The 19246-nt window shown below is 38.0% G+C and overlaps 1 pseudogene across 1 annotated transcript in view; it reads left to right on the top strand.

Moving 5' to 3' along the window:
* LOC143635293 ((-)-beta-pinene synthase, chloroplastic-like) overlaps window positions 1-11404 on the top strand; it is a 32783-nt pseudogene extending 21379 nt beyond the window's left edge. Inside the window, exons 4-8 of the transcript XR_013154031.1 lie at window positions 7733-8041; window positions 10226-10438; window positions 10525-10663; window positions 10737-10985; window positions 11061-11404. The product of XR_013154031.1 is annotated as a (-)-beta-pinene synthase, chloroplastic-like (transcript). The remainder of the gene's footprint in view (window positions 1-7732; window positions 8042-10225; window positions 10439-10524; window positions 10664-10736; window positions 10986-11060) is intronic.
* The last annotated feature ends 7842 nt before the right edge of the window (window positions 11405-19246 follow it).

Here is a 19246-nt window from a genome sequence, read left to right as displayed (position 1 = left end):
TGTGGTCGGTCCAGCTGATCCATTGGATCTTCGGGATAGCCGTTTCCCTGAAGACTTTGATTTGGTCGGGGCGATTGAAGTTAAATTTTTTTTTCTTTTTCTTCTTCTTTAAGGGAGATGAAATTATTTTTCAAGTCTACTACTTCGTAAGAAGTTTCTTTACTATGTTAACAGAAAATTGATCCAACCTTGGAAAGTGATACATATACTGATTCTGTGTGCTTAACTAGTGAAGTTATTAGGCCTAAAAGACTTTAGAACAGTCATTGTATGTCATGGTAGCTTTTTATGGTGCGTAAAAGTAGAAGTGATACTAACTAAATCTACTCGATTTTATGTGGAAACTCCTTAAGAGTTGTGCATGTCTTCATACATATCTTTCCGAATGATAGGCAGAAAAGCGATTACCCAGTCATACACGAGCCCGTGAGTGTTCTGATTCCCGTGAAGATAACGTGTCAAGACACTACAGTGATCCAGATTCGGGACTTGCAGTTGTTTTCTACTTGAAGTTGTGTATATAAATGTTTGATCGAAAAAAAAAAAAAAATTCTAGAGTTCATAATGTTAATGATTATCAATCAAGACGCAAGAAGGTGAACGGGAAGCAGAGTCTAAGATCAAAGAGTAATTACTACTTAATCAGACACTACGGGTCGAAGTCAACTCGGGGTGACTTGGGGAAAGCCAAATACGCTTTGAGAATAGATAGGAGGCATCATAATCTCTGAGTTGTTGCCCACTTAAGTTTTGAGCTTAATTGAACCTAACCCGTATCACAGAAACAATGAAAACCATTCTAAGTCATTTACCTGCTTACAACCTGTTTCTTTATGTCATAATACAGCTAAACACGGATCTGTGTGACAGTCACGTAATAAGTATGATTCCTGTTCGGATCTTTTCTAAAACATGGTAGTCCCTGTCGAGACTGAAATTTGATCCCGTGTACTTTATTTTTTCAAATTTTCGTTACTTATGTAGTTGTATGATTTTATACGTGGTTACTTGGTCTTGATCGTATCATTTAACGCTTTAAAGGAAGTTTTTAAAACTTTATTGAAAATTGTTCAAAGTATAGGGGTTTGTTTTGTAAATACCGGCGAACTTGTTCATAACTTCGCCTGGAATAGGCGAAGTTATCGATAACTTTTCCTGTACTAACTTTGACCCTATATAAAGAAGTTTTTAGGTCAAACAGTTTCATTATTTCAAAACCAGCGAACTTATCCTCTCCGAGACCTAGGCGAACTTATCGAGCATAACTCATCGATCATCTGTGTTTTTCTTACTTCGATTCTAATCAAATTCAAGGTGTGTAGGGTTCGATTATCATATTATCATTGTCTATTGAGGTTAATCATTGGTCGTTTCGACTCGATTCACGACCTCGTTCTTTCGAACCTTAAACACCCGATTTCAAACTTGTTATTACGTGATAGTAATTTACTTGAACGTCTAAATCTTCATAAAATCATGTGTTACGGAGTCCTCGATCTCCAATTTCATCATCTACACGTCGTTCGATAAACCTATCTGTTGCCGATTCGAATTCGGCGAAGTTACAGGTTAGGCGAAGTTATCCGTAACTTCGCCTGAGGTTTAACTTCACCTGATAATAGTTTTTGAAACAGTTTATGAGGCGATGTTGTGGTTAGGCGAAGTTATCATTAACTTCGCCTGGACCATTTTACTTAACAGTTATCAGACGAAGTTCAAGTTGAAGCGAAGTTATTTCCCAACTTCACCCCACCTTTAACTTCGCCTTTACAGAATAGATCACAACTTCGCTCATGGTAACAGGCGACTTGTGACTTGCTTTGACGTTTATCTAACTTAACCTGTTTGTTGCAGATATGGCTGCTGTTGCTGGAGCAGGTGGTGCAGGCGGTGATGACGGAGGTGATAACCAGAGACAGTTCTTCCCGGGTCACAACATGTATATAACATTAGACCCGGAGGCGAGCGGAGTTGATGATTTCCGCGAAATCATCACATTTCTTTTACGCTCGCGGATATTCCACGCGATTACAACAACTCTGCCGATATCCTTGCCCAACATTGAGGATTTTTAGCAGACCGTGGAATATGACTGTAGAGTCGAACCCCCGGTGATGCGCGCAACAGTAAACAATCAGATTGTTCAGTTCTCTTCTGAACAAATCCGGGCGGCTTTACGGTTTGGAAATGAGACAAGGGATGACCCGACAGAGTTTGTAGCTCCTTTCCGTGATGGAGCGTTTTTGAGGATGGGATACTCTGGTCCCTTGGGGGATACGCAGAGAAGGAAGGGATTTTTGCTTGACCAGTGGCGCTTTCTCATGCATGTCATGATTGTATGCATGTCAGGGAGAAAGGCGGGCACTGATGGCATGGGTGCGACCATCCAGTCGGCGATGACTGCTCTGACTTACAACAAGCGATACAGCTTTAGTCAGATGGTCTTCTATGAGATTGATCGTCAGAGAAGGGCGATGGCGCGTGAGAGATTCATCATGTATCCAAGATTCCTACAAATGATCTTGAATCATGTTGCTCCTACGCTACCTCAGCGCCATCCAATCAGATATGTAGAGAGTGTGAACAAAAGAATCTTCGCCCAATGCAGATCTTCGAGTGCGAGGAGCAAACCTGAGCTCCGTCCTCGGCATACTCCACTTTTTGGGTACTTGATCAACCCGGGGTATGTGCCTGCTCGTGGGGACGAGTTTAGGGACCCGGCACCACAACAGGCAGGAGCACCTCAAGCTATACCTGCTGCTCCTGTTGTGTCACCGGAGGAGACCGTTGACCTTGACGCAGCGTTTGGCGGTCAAGGATTTTTTGACATGGATCGGGTGGATCCAGAGGAAAACGTACAGGTCTCGGTAGCCCAAGTGTCGACTGTGAATGTTACTAGGACAGCTGCTACGGTGGCTGGTTCTGATTTTGATGATGAAGTGGCAGAGGCAAGAAGGATTATGGTAACTCGAGAAAGACTACATGGGAAAAGAAAGAGAACAGATGATGACAGCGAGTCAGACTATGAGGAAGAGGTACAACAGTTAATACGCAGATCAAGAAGGGAACGGATAGGTGCAGGATCGGGAGCCGGTGAGAGCTCTAGAGTGGTACGTTTCACTCCACCAGCACTATCCGGTATGACAATGGTTCCCTCATCACTACAGGTTACAAGGCCAAGCGCTACGGTTGTTCCCGTGGTGGCTACCTCATCTACATTTGGCCTCCCACCCACTACTTTCCAACTTTCGACTCCTGAGATCGTTTCATTGCCGCCTCCGACTGTTACTCCATCGGAGGTCGTGGCACAATTTATCGAGTCGACTGTTGTGGCCACTACATGGTTATCTGTGACGATACCACCTGCGGTTACGTCTATTTCTACTTCTGAGGTCCCGGTGACATCGGAAATCCCTCCTCAGTACACTCAAGATATATCACATATGAGGTTCGATTTCGATGCAACCCTATCAGACTCTGAACGAATAGCAGCACTTGAACGGGTCGTGGCAGAGCAGTTAAGGATTAATCTTATCCAGACCCAGGCTATTCAACGCCTAGTTGCAGAGAATCAGATGCAGTCGTCCCTGCTGGTAGAACATGGAAAAATCATAGATGCTTTCAAGGAGTTCTTGGCATCTCAGGGGGAGACGAGCTGTAAAGGCGATGAGTTGAGGACCAAGAGACGAAATGATAGAGACGATGATCCCAATGCATCGAAAGGTGCAGGTGGTGAGTTTCCAAGAACTGATCAAGCTCTTGGAACTTCCACAACTCAGGGGGAGTCGACAACTGCAGCTGGTGGTGATGATGTGGTGGTAGTGGACGTAGAGGAGATGGATGATGGTTTGGTTGGTGATGATGATGTACTACCGAGTGATGTGATAGAGAAGATTGGTAAACAGATAGTTATTGATAATGATATTGAAGAGGGAGAGATAGTAGAGGAGAATGTGGAGCATGAGATACCGCAAGTCGAGAACGTAGATATGAGTCAAGAGATTGGGAATGATGAGACTGAATGGGAAGAGCAGCCTAGATGGAAAAAAGGCTATGCTCAGTGGTTCGTCAAAACGAAGAAACCAGCGGTTCCTACAATGTTTAAGAAGAGTTACAACATTAAAGGTTATGCTGAAGCAAAGAAATGGATTATTTGCTGGATATATGATGAGCAGTTGAGGCTCTTCGTGATTAAGAGATATGACGGTGTTCAGTATTTCAAAAAACTGTTAAGATCGTTGAATACACTGCCAGAATGTGAAGTGAAAGACTTAGCCAGATTGGGGTTGATTAACCGAAGTGATGATAATATGGCTAGAGTTATTGGGAAAATTGTGTGGAAAAAGAGTATAAAAGAGAAGAAATTTGAGCTGTTGAAACCACAAAAAGGAAAACTTGTTGAAGACAAGGATAGAGGTTTAAGAGCTGATGGAAAACCTTGGATGATTGAAGTATAAACTGATCCGGTGTTTGAAAGAAGTACCGATGAAATTAATGCCCAAGGATGTGCTTAAAGACCTGAAGTGGTGGTATGTAGATTGTGAGACAGCTGAGGCAGTGATGGAAGACGAGGATGAACAAGAGGTGCTAAGAGTTTATGATCCGATGCACTTGGTAAACTTATCGCAAGCTGATTTGCAGGTGTTGAATGATAAGAAGATATTTTATATTCCTGCTTGGAAAGACGAAGCGAGGAAATATCAAAGAGTTGTCTCGGTTTGTGTTCGAGAAGGAGTGCATGCTTGAAGATAGAAGATTGAATATTACTAGACACGTGTTTGAAGCTAAAGAGATGAAGCTACTGCCAAGGGGAAGTCTGTTGGTGCATGATAACAGTAGTTCAGTGTCGAGTGTCTGTAATCGTGTTAGTTAGATTTGTGTTTGTATGTAAGCGAAGTTACTAACAAGTTCGCTGATATGGGCGAACTTGTTAGACAAGCGAAGTTAGGGACAACTTCGCCTGAACATGCCAGGCGAAGTTGTCGTGTCTATATAAGCTGTTTTGTTTACGGCTTATTGATAAATTCCAGTTCATTCGTGTATTCGAGTCAGAGAGTTTGTATTCAGTGATCATAGTATCACGTGTTTACGGTTGAAATACAACGTGTGTTTGATTATCGTATCGTGTGTTAGCTCGTATCGTTTTCTATACTCGTAACGCCTTACGTAGGGATTCCGCACCTACGTAGAACGCGATATCTCGTGTAGATCCGGCTGGGAACCTACAGGTTTCGGGGACGAAACCTCTTTAAGGGGGGAAGACTTGTAACATCCCGAAATTTCCAAAATGATATTAATTATATTACTTAATAATAGAGGGAAAGATTACTCGGGTTATCGGGAAATAAATAAATAGAGTAGGAGTTGGTATGGGTCGGGCTAGTGTTGGGTAATGGATATGGGTTATGGACTTGGGTTATGAAAGAAGGAAGGAGAGTCCATGGGCTTAAGCCCATGATCCCTAAATATAAATACCATTAACCACCATTTAATCCTCATTCTCACATATTCCATACACACACACCCAAAACACACACGACCCGAACCAAGATCCGAAGGCTAAAAGCCGAGCTTGTTCGTAGTTCGACTCGTTCAAGGTACGTTTATAGTTAGAAATCGTTCGTGTAGGTCCGGGTTGATTTGAGAAATGATAGATCTGAGTTTGTATGGTAAAAACGAATCCAACAAAGCTAATCTTACTGAAAATGGTTATGATTTGATGGGTTAATCGATTGATAAAAAGAACCCATAACCTATATGCCTAAATCACACCCTTTAAACATCGATGTTAGGTCGATTTGATGGTTGGGGTTTGTAGGCGCTGGTCAGACGATCCCGTGGGTACCTAAATCGAGTTATTTGGTTAAGAAACGAAGGTGATTAAGGGATTTAAGAACGAACAGTAGCTGCAGACGACAACTTCGCCTGCAAGCTAAGTTCGCCTGATGAACTTCGCCTGCAAGCTAAGTTCGCCTGATGAACTTCGCCTGCAAGCTAAGTTCGCCTGATGACAACTTCGCCTAAAGCCAAGTTCGCCTGATGACAACTTCGCCTAAAGCCAAGTTCGCCTGATGACAACTTCGCCTAAAGCCAAGTTCACCTGATGACAACTTCGCCTCAAGCCAAGTTCGCCTGATGACAACTTCGCCTAAAGCCAAGTTCGCCTGATGACAACTTCGCCTAAAGCTAAGTTCGCCTAAGGTTTAACTTCGCCTAAAGTCAAGTTCGATTAGAGAATAGATTAAAACGATAAGTAAAAGTAAGCTAATACTAGGCCACCAGATTAGATCAGGCGAGTATTGATACGTGTAACTTATACAGTCAGCCGAGCACAGTTAAAGAAGGGATTTACAACTATCAGAGGAAGAAGCAGAGTTCAGGTGAGTTTCTAGCCCCATTCCTTGTTATGTTTTCGGGGCTGTGTGCATACTCGATGTGTTGTTAATACATTTATCCTAAGTGATAAGTGTATGCCATATGTGATATATGTGATGGATATGAATGATTGCTTGTCGGTACGCGAACGATCTTCGGATTTTGCGCGTACTGTCAGGTTAAAAATAAAAGTACGAATACTATATATCGAAGATGTATGAACATTACAAATGAATACTTGTCGGGGCGTGAACGATCTTCGGATATTGCACGTATCGACAAGGGGTATGGTTGTTAATGAATGATGTAAAGAACGCCTAGAGTGTTTTTATGCTATAATGTAATTATTGTATATGTGAAGTATGTGTATACAGGTACACGAATGGTATGTGAGTTCTACGTTCGACATAGTAAGTTAGGATGGCAAATCCCTCTAACTTCTGTTGGACATAGACTTGGCAGGTGATGGCGTAGTTAAGGACTGCGAGCCTTATACGTGATGTAGATGATAGATGTAAACGTAGATAGGGACGGTGGGCCTTATACGTGTTATAGGAGATAGACGCCAACGTAGATAAGGACTGCGGACCATATACGTAACGTAGATAAGGACTGCGGACCTTATACGTAATATAGATAGGCGTCAGCACAGGAAAGGACTGTGGACCTTATACGTGCTTTAGCATAGGGGAGGACTGCGGACCTCGTACGTGCTATGAATTAGGTTGCAACATAGGAAAGGACTGTGGACCTTGTACGTGTTGTGGATGTATGATGGTATAGGGAAGGACCGCGGACCTTGTACGTACCATGAATGGTGAACATAGGTAAGGACTGCGGATATTTTACGTGTTCACGATCGTGAGTACAGGTATAGACGGCGGACTATGAACGTACTCTCGGTAGACTGAGGTTAGTGATTGTAGATATGTATGTATGTATGTATGGTAGCAAGTATGTATGTAGAACAGAAGGGTAACTAGTGAAGTATGGATATGTATCTTCGGATATGTATGTATGTGTTGTATTGTATGGCGTACGATTAACTAGAACTCACTCAACGTAGCTGACTTTTAGTATGCACGCAGGTGAGTAGGATGAGGCAGCTCGCTTGAGGAGACACGTGGCACTGAATAAGAGGCTGGCATCGGAAGACTCAAGACATTTAAGTTAAATGTTTCGATTATTTTGAAAGACAAAATGATGTTTTAAGACAAGACGTGTTTTGTTATGAAATGTTTTATGAAAGTTTTTATATTCCGCGAAAGTTTTATTGAACTCTGATTTGTACGAACTGTGTTTATGAGAAAATCCGACGCTAAAGTAGGGCTACCGGGTTCGGGGCCTTACACACCAGTATGTTAAACTTGTATGAGGCTACTTATCATTCAGTAGAAGATGAGAGTATATTGGATAGTGCTAGAATTTTCACAGAAGAATACCTTAAAGCAAACGTGGAGAATATCACAGATAAAAATATCGCATCTGTAGTAAGTCGTGCCTTAGAATTTCCGCTTCACTGGATGCTTCCACGGGTGGAAACAAAATGGTTTATTGAAGTATATGAGAAAAGACATGACATGAATCCCACGGTGCTTGAGCTTGCCAAATTGGACTTCAACATGGTCCAAGCAGTTTACCAAGAGGATATGAAATACGCATCAAGGTATGTCATCTTTTTCCCCTAATGGCCTAATGTCAGCAAGAGTAGATAGTATTCATGACACCAGGAAAATGACTGCAATACCAAAAGGGTCTCAAATACATAAATGATAATATATATAATTATATAGCTTGAAAGAATTCAAACGAAATGAAAAGCTATATTTGTGAATAGTATAATATTATTGTACTTGCTAGGTTTTTTTGTTAAAGATAATAATAAAAAAGGTAATAGTAGAGCTTATGGTTATTGGGCTACTAAGCTTAAACTAATTTGAGGTATAAGAGCATCCACAACAATAAAACTCTACAAACCGTCATATCAGCGTCACGTCACATTCCAAACTTTTCTCAAAAACTCTTATTTATTCTACAACAACAAACATCTACAAACCGCAACATCATCCGCTAATTCTTCAATTAAATTATATAAAACAAATTATCTTTCATAATATATGATATTATTTATAGTTTTTATTTGTTATATAATATTTAAATAATAGAATATAATATAAAATTAAATTAAAGAAATAGAAAAAAGAAACTAGATATCTATTTGGATGCATACAAAAAACAGATCTAGAAGCCTCTTTAACATTTTTTCCACAAATATTCACAGCTGTTCATCACCCATCAACCATATCTTCTCTTCCACTTTGCAATTCTTCCGTCAACATATCCTTCCTTAATCGAATCAGGTTTGATCTTGATCTTTGAGTTTCATTCTCCAATTTTGCCTTGAAGATTTTGCTCTTTCTGGTTAAAATATTAGGGCTCGTAAATCTTAATTGGGTTGAAGGGGTGACCTTTAACGATCCTCAGCTCAAGCCATTGCCTTTTTCGATCCATACTTCTTGTTTCTTTTTCTATTTTATATTAGCATGGCCCCATATCTTCTCGTCCGCAGAGCCGTTTGCAGTCACGGACTACTTAAACGGACTTGATGGCTACAACGGTGAAGTTTTTGCTTGCCTTGTCCGCTGCCGGGCCACATCATTCGGACATTGGGATGAGTATCTCGTTGTGGATGCTCTAAGTTAGAACAGTTTTAATATTTGGATATTGGTAATTATATTGAAACCTAGCTTGAGCCCCTCCCTGTGTTATGGGTTTATTTAAATTTTTTGAATCGTTTTGCTATTTTATATCTTGTAACGATTTGTTTATTTTTTTAACGTAGTTTGATTTGATTTATTACGTATATATTAGTTTGTTGCGTTCATTTTAATTTTTAATATTTGGGCTCTTTCAGTTGACATGAGTAGGTTTTTCATATTATTAACGAACAAATATAAATGAACGTGAACATGTTGATTTTTTAAAACGAAAAAACATGAACACGATATTTGTCTTATGGAAAAGAGGGTGGAAGATGTAGGTGATGATGGTGCTTGATGCAGGAAAGGGAAGCTTGACGATGGTGAGTGGTAATCGAAAGTTAACTGGTGATAGAGAGGATACACCGACGAATGAGCATATGTAGAGGAGAGAAATTAATTTAGGTTTTGATGATGAAAGAGTTTCACAAATAAATGAGATGTTTAAGGGTCATCCGGGTTTGGTGAGACCCATGACCCAAGGAAATTATTATTTAATGATTAAGATGTTATTTCACAAATAAATTAGATGTTATAACCTATTTAGACTATCCGGGTTCAGTGAGACTCAAACCCACAAATTTGAGTCAAACGCATGAGAAGTCTCAAACCAAAAATCAGACAATCTGGTGGCTTGAGAGGGGCGGAGAGCAACCAAGAGTAACATAAGATTTTTTTATTAAACATTTACATATATAGATAGATAGATTAGTGTTTATATTAATTTATTTTTTTTTGGGGTCGGTTTCTAAATTTTATAAGGAATTATTTGATTAGGTGAGGTTACAACATTTTATATGGGGACGCTTGGGAATTGGGATTTCACGTATCTATAATACTAAAATAAAATACAATTAAGGTGTCCCTTCTTTTTTTTATCGGTTGCGCACATGATTCGTTATTTCTTTCCTTGTAAGTATATCCACTAAATATGTACAAATACAATGTGATCACTTGTACAATTGTATCATTCGAACATTTTCTCTAATACCATATAGCTATCATACCTATTTCACAATTTATAACTCATGGTGTAACTTTCTTCCGCTGAAATGTAATCATTAACTTTATCTCTATATTTTCACTTACAGATGGTGGAATGAAATTGGTTGGGATAAATTCGGCTTTGCTCGTGATCGTGTGGTGGAGAACTTTATGTGGAGTGTTACTGAAAATTACTTGCCTCACTTTAAAGGAAGGACAGATCTCACAAAGGTTAACGCGATGATCACTACTATTAACGACGTCTATGATGTCTATGGTACCTTGAAAGAACTCGAACATTTCACTGACGTTGTCAACAGGTTGGTGCTAAAAATAATTTGTTTCAATATTAGTAGTTTCTCGTAGGTCATCTGTTTTGAGCAAATCAAACACTTCCTTTCTTTAGTTGGGATCTCAACGCGATCAAAGAACTTCCTGATTATATGAAAATTTGCTTCCTTGCACTTTATAACGCGATAAATGAGATGGCATATAACGCACTGACATGTGAAGGATTCTTTGTCGTTCCTTACTTAAAAAGAGCGGTAATTATCCAAACTAATATGCATTTTCCTTGTTATAATGTGTAATATATACTTTCTTAATCCTGCATTGCAGTGGCAGGATTTATGCAACTCTTACATCATAGAAGCTAGATGGTTTGATAGTGGATACACACCAACCTTAAACGAGTTCCTCGACAACGGATACATGTCAATAGGGATTGTCCCGATCATCAAGCATGCATATCTACTAACTTTAACCACTGTGTCCGAAGATACATTGGACCAAATAGGATTAGCTGAAAATTTGATTCGACATGCATGCATTATTGTGCGACTTACTAATGATATGGGCACATCATCTGTAAACTTCTTAACCTAGCTTATTATCAATATGCCTATTCATACTCATATAAAACTTACATCTTGTTGGTTTTAGGACGAACTTGAAAGAGGCGATGTTCCAAAGTCGATCCAATGTTATACGCACGAGAGTGGTGCCACTGAAGCCGAGGCAAGAGAATACATAAAACGATTAACTTTGGAGACATGGAAGAAGCTAAATAAGGAGCGACAGGCAATTGGTTCGAAATTGCCACACGAGTTCATTGAATGCGTAATAAACCTTGCCAGAATGGGGCATTTCATGTATACAGGTGATGACAAGCATGGTAACCCTGACTCGTTCAAGCCCTATGCACTATCATTATTCGTCAATCCAATCCAAGAGTTGCCATAAGCTTAAGTTTCTAATTTGAGTTGTAATCTAATAAATCTATATGGTTATATAGATGGTCAATCTATTGTCTTGCTGTAGTATGCTTCGTATCTTGAACCTTATAAGGGGACTAAATTCGTTTACTTGCTTTTATTCTTCTGCAACCACTTATCCAAAACAAGATCAGAATACCACTACGCTTCTTGGACCATCTATAAAGATTATTACATTCAAGAAAACAAACATTATTAATTTCAAATAAACACACAGGCAATCTAGTTGTCTTTATCCTTGCACATCATTGTATTAAACCGTACAACATTTAAAATAATAATATTTGTTATAAAAAATGATGGTGAGCTTTCATAGTTTGATTATGTATTTACAATATAAATTAGGTCACGATTCACTTGTTAGACTATAACATTAAAAAATAGTGTAAATGAAAACAAATAAATAAAATCATCTCGTTCTTCCAACTGGAGCCGAATTAATATGGGAATGAGAACCACCATGCGTTCCAACATATGTTGAAGAATTAGGCGGCACGTGTACGTTCCGTCGAACCCTCCCACTGTGAGGATGTGTATGCGTATGCGTATGCGTATGTGTATGAGTCTCTTCCACCAAAGGCGATAAAACACTTTGCAAGCAAGTTCAGATAATTCATAAACATGTATGTAAATATGAAAACAATTATAACAATGCATGAATTGGTTTGACATATGCATCAATAAAAGATCAACAAAAGTAACACAGCGTGATACACCTCAAACCTTTGAAAGTAAATAAAAAGATGTTATAAAAAAGCTCACTTGGAATTTATAGGATGATAACGGGTTAACTGTTTAAGCGGGTTGATTGGTCACGTGAGAATTTCCAACTACTGGTCCTAATTTTCAGAGCATAAAAGAAATAAGTATCTAACTTTCAGAGTATTTAGGACTAACTGGGCTTAACTCAGTTTTTTTTCTATTTGTTTTTATTTTTGTGTGTTTTTATTTTATGTGTTTTTAGGATTTATTGTAATCTAGGACTTCTATGAAATGAAATTTAATTGAGTTTAAGGGATAAGATATGCACACACTAACAGAAATTTCATGACCTAATCACAAAGGTATGTCAATTTTCGTGACCTAATCCGACTCTAGGGCTCGGTTCGACCCATTTCGTGACAAATCCGGGTATGATCCAAACCCTAGATCCAAGTTCCTTCAAGTATTTTGTTGATTTATGACAAAATTGTGTTTATACTTGGTTGCGTTGTTTGGGTGTGATGTCGGAATAGTTTATCTTATTTTCTTTGTATGAATGTTGCTAGACATTATTATCATCATTTATGTACTATGTCCACTTATGGTCGGGTTTTATACATGTGCCACCTTTTTGTTTTATGTTTTATGTTTGTGGTTGTATTTGCAGATATTGTGCGAGTAGGATATATACGTGCAAGGAGACGACAAGCAACAAAAATTTCTTCTCGACTCGTAGGGAAGTTAAATTCCTCTTAAGCCTCGTTTTCCATATATTTTAAATATTTTCAAATTGAGGACAATGTGAGATTTAAGTGTAGGGAAGAGGTTTACACTTGGCCAAACCAAGTCTAAAGAGCGAAATTTTTGAACATTTTTCTTTTTCAAAATTACTCTTTTTACAGCAATAAAACCAGTAGCTCTTTAAATAATTCAAACAACCCTAGAAACTAAGAAATAACGAGAAACAATTGGGCAAGATAAAAATTTTTAAAAATGATAGACTAAAAATATGGTTTGTAATATTGAGATTAACTTTATGCAAAATACGGTGTTTTCATCAAATCCTTCCGTTTATGAGAATTAAGCCTTCATGTAGGTATTCAAAATATATTCATATATTGGATACTTTTGAGTGAGTCAGGTACTTTTTGCATATTAGAACTTGTCTTAAGAATTCTATTCGAGATCAGACGAAATGCCGCATAAAAAGAAAGGTAATATATTTCCAAAAACACAAACAACCACATAAACCTTTACCTTTCACCAAAACTACCCAAAAACCTATCCTACCAAATTACCCTTTCACCGATAGAATTCAACATTGGTCATTTACCGGCAGACCCTAAAGAACGGGAATGCATTCTTTTTATTTCAATTTACTTTACTGCCTACAATTCGCAAAACCTAGGTTGCCACCAGAACTTAGGGAGATAATTTTTCTCTTTAGAAATGAGGTGAGGAAAAAGTGGTGCCAAGAGGAACAAAGGCCACCATTTTGTGGGATTTCCAAAAGCGCAATGAAAAGACAATAAAAAAGATATGAACGATGTTTAAGTTGCGGAAATTGGTTCCACGAAGGAAGATGTAGAGTAAGTCAAACCAATCCCAATACAAATATACTGAACTAATGAGGGTGAGGGCTATTAGGCTCAAAGCTGAACGATCCATTAGAATTAGAAGTTATGTTCAACATAGGATTGAGGAAGAGTTGATCCAAATACTGGATAAAATCAGTCTTAACGATCTGACCTTCAAAGAGTCATTAGGATTGTAAAAAACAAACTGCTAATTCATCACACTTTGGAGGAAGAATGGAGCGAGGGAAATAAAAAGAAGAAAATATTAAAGAAGAAGATCGATTAATTGTACCCTTTCAAATGCCTTTGTCAAAATACCCAACAAAACCTATCACCCGCCTACCAAAACCTTTGGAAATATAATATCTTTTGACATATGCAGCGCTTCACAAAGTGGGTGGAGAATATATCTCTCTACAAGCATATTTTCTGTAAGTCATATCTTGGCAAAGAGTGTTTATACATGCAACATCACGCGTATGTCCATATATAAAACCGAGTGTTTGTGAACATTGCGGGCACTTGACGTTTTGCATAAGATGAAGCTCATAAAAGCAAATTATAGTTTAAGTATCACTACATATACTAACATATTTTTCTCTTATGGATTACGGGACATTATGAAATTTCTCGGGATGTTTAGCATCGGTTATTAGTAGTTCAACTTCCAAAGTATCATCTTGGTTTATAATGAATCTTATTTGAAGTATAATAATGATGGTAAAACATGTGATTGGTTTTAATAATTAATTCGTAATGTTTCAATGATCACTTGATAAGGAATGTTAAAATACTCTTAAAAGATACCCCAAGTGTTAAGCATGTCGATAAGCCGAGAAATTGCTAGTCTTGCGAAGTCTTGGCGAACCTTAAAATAGACACCAAGATCCCGAACTTGATGATAAGTCAAGAAATCTCTATACTTGTGAGGACTTGGTTGATAAATTAAGAATCCTTAAAATCAACCCCCAAATACCGAACTTGACGATAAGCCGAGAATTGCCACTCTTGTGAGGTTTTAAGGAATAACTTAAGAAAATTTTTAACAGCCGCCAAGATTCCGAGCTTGATGATAAGTCGAGAAATATCCCATTCTTGTAAGGGCTTGGTTAGGGAAAAAACGTGAATCCTAATATTAGCATGGATCAAATGGAATATTGTAGTGATTAACCATTTTAAATTGGGAATTATAAATAATGTTGTAAAACGGATTGTTGATGTTCATCCACTAAAATCGGTTAATTACTCATTAAGTGAGTGTGCAACATAACCTATTTTAAATATAATAAATCTGATAAAGATAAAACTTATGAGATTAAAAATAAAAGATTTGCTAATACAAGTTTCTATAACAAGACACAAGTCAAACCTTTTAAAACGATCGTGTTTGTTAAGGTGGGAACGATTGATTCAGGAAAGGATGTTGTTTTTGGAAAAAAAAAGTATTGAAGAGTTTTTCAAACTAAAACAACATCGTGATCGAGTTGTGAATCGTTATAGGATACTTGTTTTATGCTTGTCCTAGTCGATTTCAACACAATCATGTTCACAAGAAAGAGGTCAAAGTTTATAAAACAAATGTAAGTAAATCACCTACACGTAATTGTATACCAACCAAAATTCTTAAAAGAGAAGAAAATGTGGTCAAGAGGGTGTTTGAAATTGGTGAAAGTTTTGTGAAAAAAAGACAAATTCTATATCAAGAATCACACTAAGGGTCAAAATTGGGATGCGAAGGTTAAAATTGATTATTTGAAACCTACTTTGATGCCTAAAGTGTGTAAGGATTATGATGCTATTAAGAATTCTGATGTTAAGGATTATGATATTGTTAAGAATTCTAATGTTGTTTGTAAGATTTCTGATTATACGTCTAGTGTTTGTTCATATAATTCATCAATGGATAGTGCATGTGATGATTTGTGTGAAGAAATTTTGTATGAGAAATTCAAACAACCCAAGACCAAGTAGACTTGGGTTTCCTTGTTTCACTAAATAGTAACTTGGTGTGTAGGGGCTTCCAAGATCCAATTATTCACGTTGGATAATGGATAGTGGAGCTTCTAGACACATGACTGGTACTCTTCAATTATTGAAATATGTCAAATCAATTAGAGGAGGCTATATCGGATTTGTTGGTAATCAAGGAGGTTAAATAGTGGGTGAAGGAATACTATCAAATGGCACAGTAATGTTTGATAAAGTCAATTACATCACAAAATTGGAGAACAATTTGTTGAGCATCTCACAAATTTGTGACAAGGGATTCTCCACGCACTTCACTGATAGAGAATGTATCATTTTGAAGTTGGGGTACACGATACCAAGACTGTTCAATGTTTTGTTTCCAAAGTATCAGAGAAGGAGTCTATATTATGGCATACGAGAATGGGTCACATTCATGTCAGAAAGATGAACTACTTAGTTCATAATCAACTCGTTGATGCGGTAACTGTGAAAGGATTTCATTTTATTGATGATTGCTTGAGTTTTAAAATGGGTAATGATGTGTTGCAAAACACATAGCATTTTATCCCGTTTTGGCGTTGTTTTGTTTGTAAACGGTTAACGAATATAACTTGTTCTTGCGTGAAATTAAATTTTTATGTATATGATAGGTCCCATGTTGAAGAGAGCGAAAAAATGAGTTTAATGAAGAAAGAATCAACTCAAACGGGATTCAGATGAAGCCGGTATGCGCGTTTGAAGATAAACGAGTCAGAAAACGAAGAAACGAGCACTCAGGACCTGGACGCACTACGTGACCAAGTGAGGCATCAATTCCCGCACTATGCGATGTCCCACATGTCCCAAAGGCTGCCAAGAATGTTCAAGAATAAGCTAACCCATCTATTTTGTCTTCTAGTGGGCCTTGTGGGCTTGTTTTAACCTATTTTATATTAGGAAGGAGGTGTTTTAACATATATATAAAGGGCTAATGCCCTATGAACGAATTAACCTTCATTCCATCCATCCCACATCAGTTCCATAGGAGTTTACGGAGAGGAGAAGCAACTGGTTCGCTATTTCATCACCCGGTTGTCGGTTTTGCTTGTTTTAACGTTTATGAGTTCGTTTTCGGGTTTTAGACATTCAAACCTTTTGTAATCAGATTCTAATGAACATGCTTATCATTTATATTTATTTTATCTACTGTTCATTGATTATGATTGGCTAAACCTCTTTGTTCTACCTAGGTTTGATGATTATTGTTAGGTTTTGATGAGTTTATTGGATTGTTTGATCAATATGACTTGAATTTCTATTGAAAGTTTGGTTTAATGATGAATTAGTTTGTGTTTAGTGGCTGTGATTTTATTGATTTTATCTCATAACCTTGTGCTTTGATTAATTGAATTGGTTTTGATTGATAGTTGCATGTTCAATTCTTTACTTTGTGTTTTGAGTTTGTTTGCGGTAGGTACAACCGTAGGGTTTTGTTGAGAATATTGATTGATATAATTCAGCGGTTAAGAACCTTCTTAGAGACCGAGAAGTGATAGGAAGTGAACTCGTCTCATAGCTTTTACTTGTTAGGATTTAGGATCGCGCGAGAGCGGGTTCGGTTCTTGTCGGGTTTGGGTTTGTGAGCGATTAGTTGATCTAGTTTAAGTTAAACCAAATTGTTCCTCTATCCTTGGTTGCGTAGTATTCGTTTCCATTAGGGTCGTGTGTCGGTGAGACCGAGAGGAGAGTCGGCATTAGAACACCTTAGCATTCGTTTCCCGGTTTGTTCTTAAAATCAATTAAGTGTAAGTTAGGGTTTGTTAGTGAGACCGAGAGGTGATCTAGCTTTCTTGAGCGAACCTTAGTTGTGTCATCTTTAGATACCGGTGTCGTGAGATCATTCAATCCATTAGCTTGTTAGACCGTCAATTTGATTCTTACCTAGGTAGACGTTTCTCCATATTCGTTAAGAGCTCCGTTAGTGTCGTTAAGTTTTCTTATTATCGTTAGTTCCGTTAAGTTTCACTATTAGTTAAGTTAAATTAGTTAAATTTAGTTAGTTTAAATAATTAAGATAAATAAATATATTATTTAGGAAGGTCTTGTCAAGGGTTTAGTGATCATAGGCGTTCTCACGTGTCCTTGTGTTCAATACTCGGACTTGTTAGTTCTATATTACATACGATCGGTACACTTGTCGGTTGTGTGTGGTGCAATTAAGAGTTTCCATTTATAAATTTAAAGCTTACCTGTGAGTTCCATAGAAAAAACATTCATTAGACACACATCAAGTTTTTGGCGCCGTTGCCGGGGACACGGTTGAGGCGTATTGAGAACAACTCGAGTTAGGGACTTGCCTATAGTATTTCGTATTTATATTTAGATAAGATTAGTTATTTTAATTTGTTTAGTTTATTTTAGTTTAGTGTAGTTCAAGTTTAGTTTTATTTTTATTATTATTATTATTGTTATTCTTAACTAGTTTATCTATTTTTATCTGGTGCCCGTGATCCGTTTCTTTTGAGTGTTCTTTACAGGAAAAATGTTTAGATTACAAGTTGGAGAACCATGGTGCAAAGTTTGTGGCGGAAATCACTGGGTGCATGATGCTTATGAGAGGAGAAATATAGAAGTCGAGGCACAGAAAGCTCCATGGGAATCACTTTTGGAAAAGCCTCCTCCATACCGATTTGCATATGATCAAATGGGGAACTTCTTAGGGTATAAAGATTTGTCAGAGAATATATTAGAGCCCACCCCAGAATTGGAGGAAATAATGGATGATGTATTGTTTGCTATTAGAAATGATTTGGCATATATTCCACCTTTGAATCCACCTTTGTTTGAAACCCTGAGTGATATTGAAGATACCGGAATTGAGGAGCAGAGAGTAGAGGAGTATGTTCCCTCTTGGGGGAAGAATTTAAGGATGAGTTTGGTGAAGAGTTGATGGACTTTGCCATTACGGATGAAGGCGAGTTTGACCCACTTGGTGATCTAAAGCTGCTTGAAGATTTAATATATAACGAGCCAAGTGTAGGGATCGAGAAAGAGCTTTGTAAGGAGAGCCATGAGGTAGTTAGTGATTCGTTCCTTCCGACACTTCACCTCGATTGTGAAAAACCAAAACACGAACCGTACTCAATATCCATTCGGGACGTGTTAAGGTTTAAAAATTTGGCTAAAAGAATTAGGAGGATTTCTGGGCGAAGAAATTGTAGTGTGATGAAGAGATTGACTTCCCCGTTTCACTTCATTGAACCATTTTGGGGGAATTCAAGAGTTGGTGGGCCGAGTTAGTTCTTATGGTCGGGCCCATGAGATTTGTGCAATTGGTTTCTTCCCGACCAATTGTAAAAGGAGAGTGTTGAGGAGCATCGATGGGAAGAGGATAAAGGAGAAGCCTCCTGATTGAGGTTTCGGGAGCGAGTCCGCCTGAAGACTATTCAATAAACTTAGCACTTCCCGGGAGGCAACCCGGTAATAACTTTCCTTATTATTTTATCTTCATTTTATTTTTATTTCCGAGTTTTGCCGGGTTGTTTCTTCTCTTACTTGCAGGTTATTCCTTGGTTGGTTGATGACGGTTGATGAGCTAGAGTTTTAAACAGGTGTGGAGATGCAATTT

This window comes from Bidens hawaiensis, unplaced genomic scaffold, assembly GCF_021521415.1.
Source record: "Bidens hawaiensis isolate Kalapana, Puna unplaced genomic scaffold, B.hawaiensis_p1.1 tig00007427_1, whole genome shotgun sequence".
Classification (NCBI taxonomy): Eukaryota; Viridiplantae; Streptophyta; class Magnoliopsida; order Asterales; family Asteraceae; genus Bidens; species Bidens hawaiensis.
Note: the sequence above shows the minus strand (reverse complement) of the source record. Positions and strands in the feature narration are given on the sequence as shown.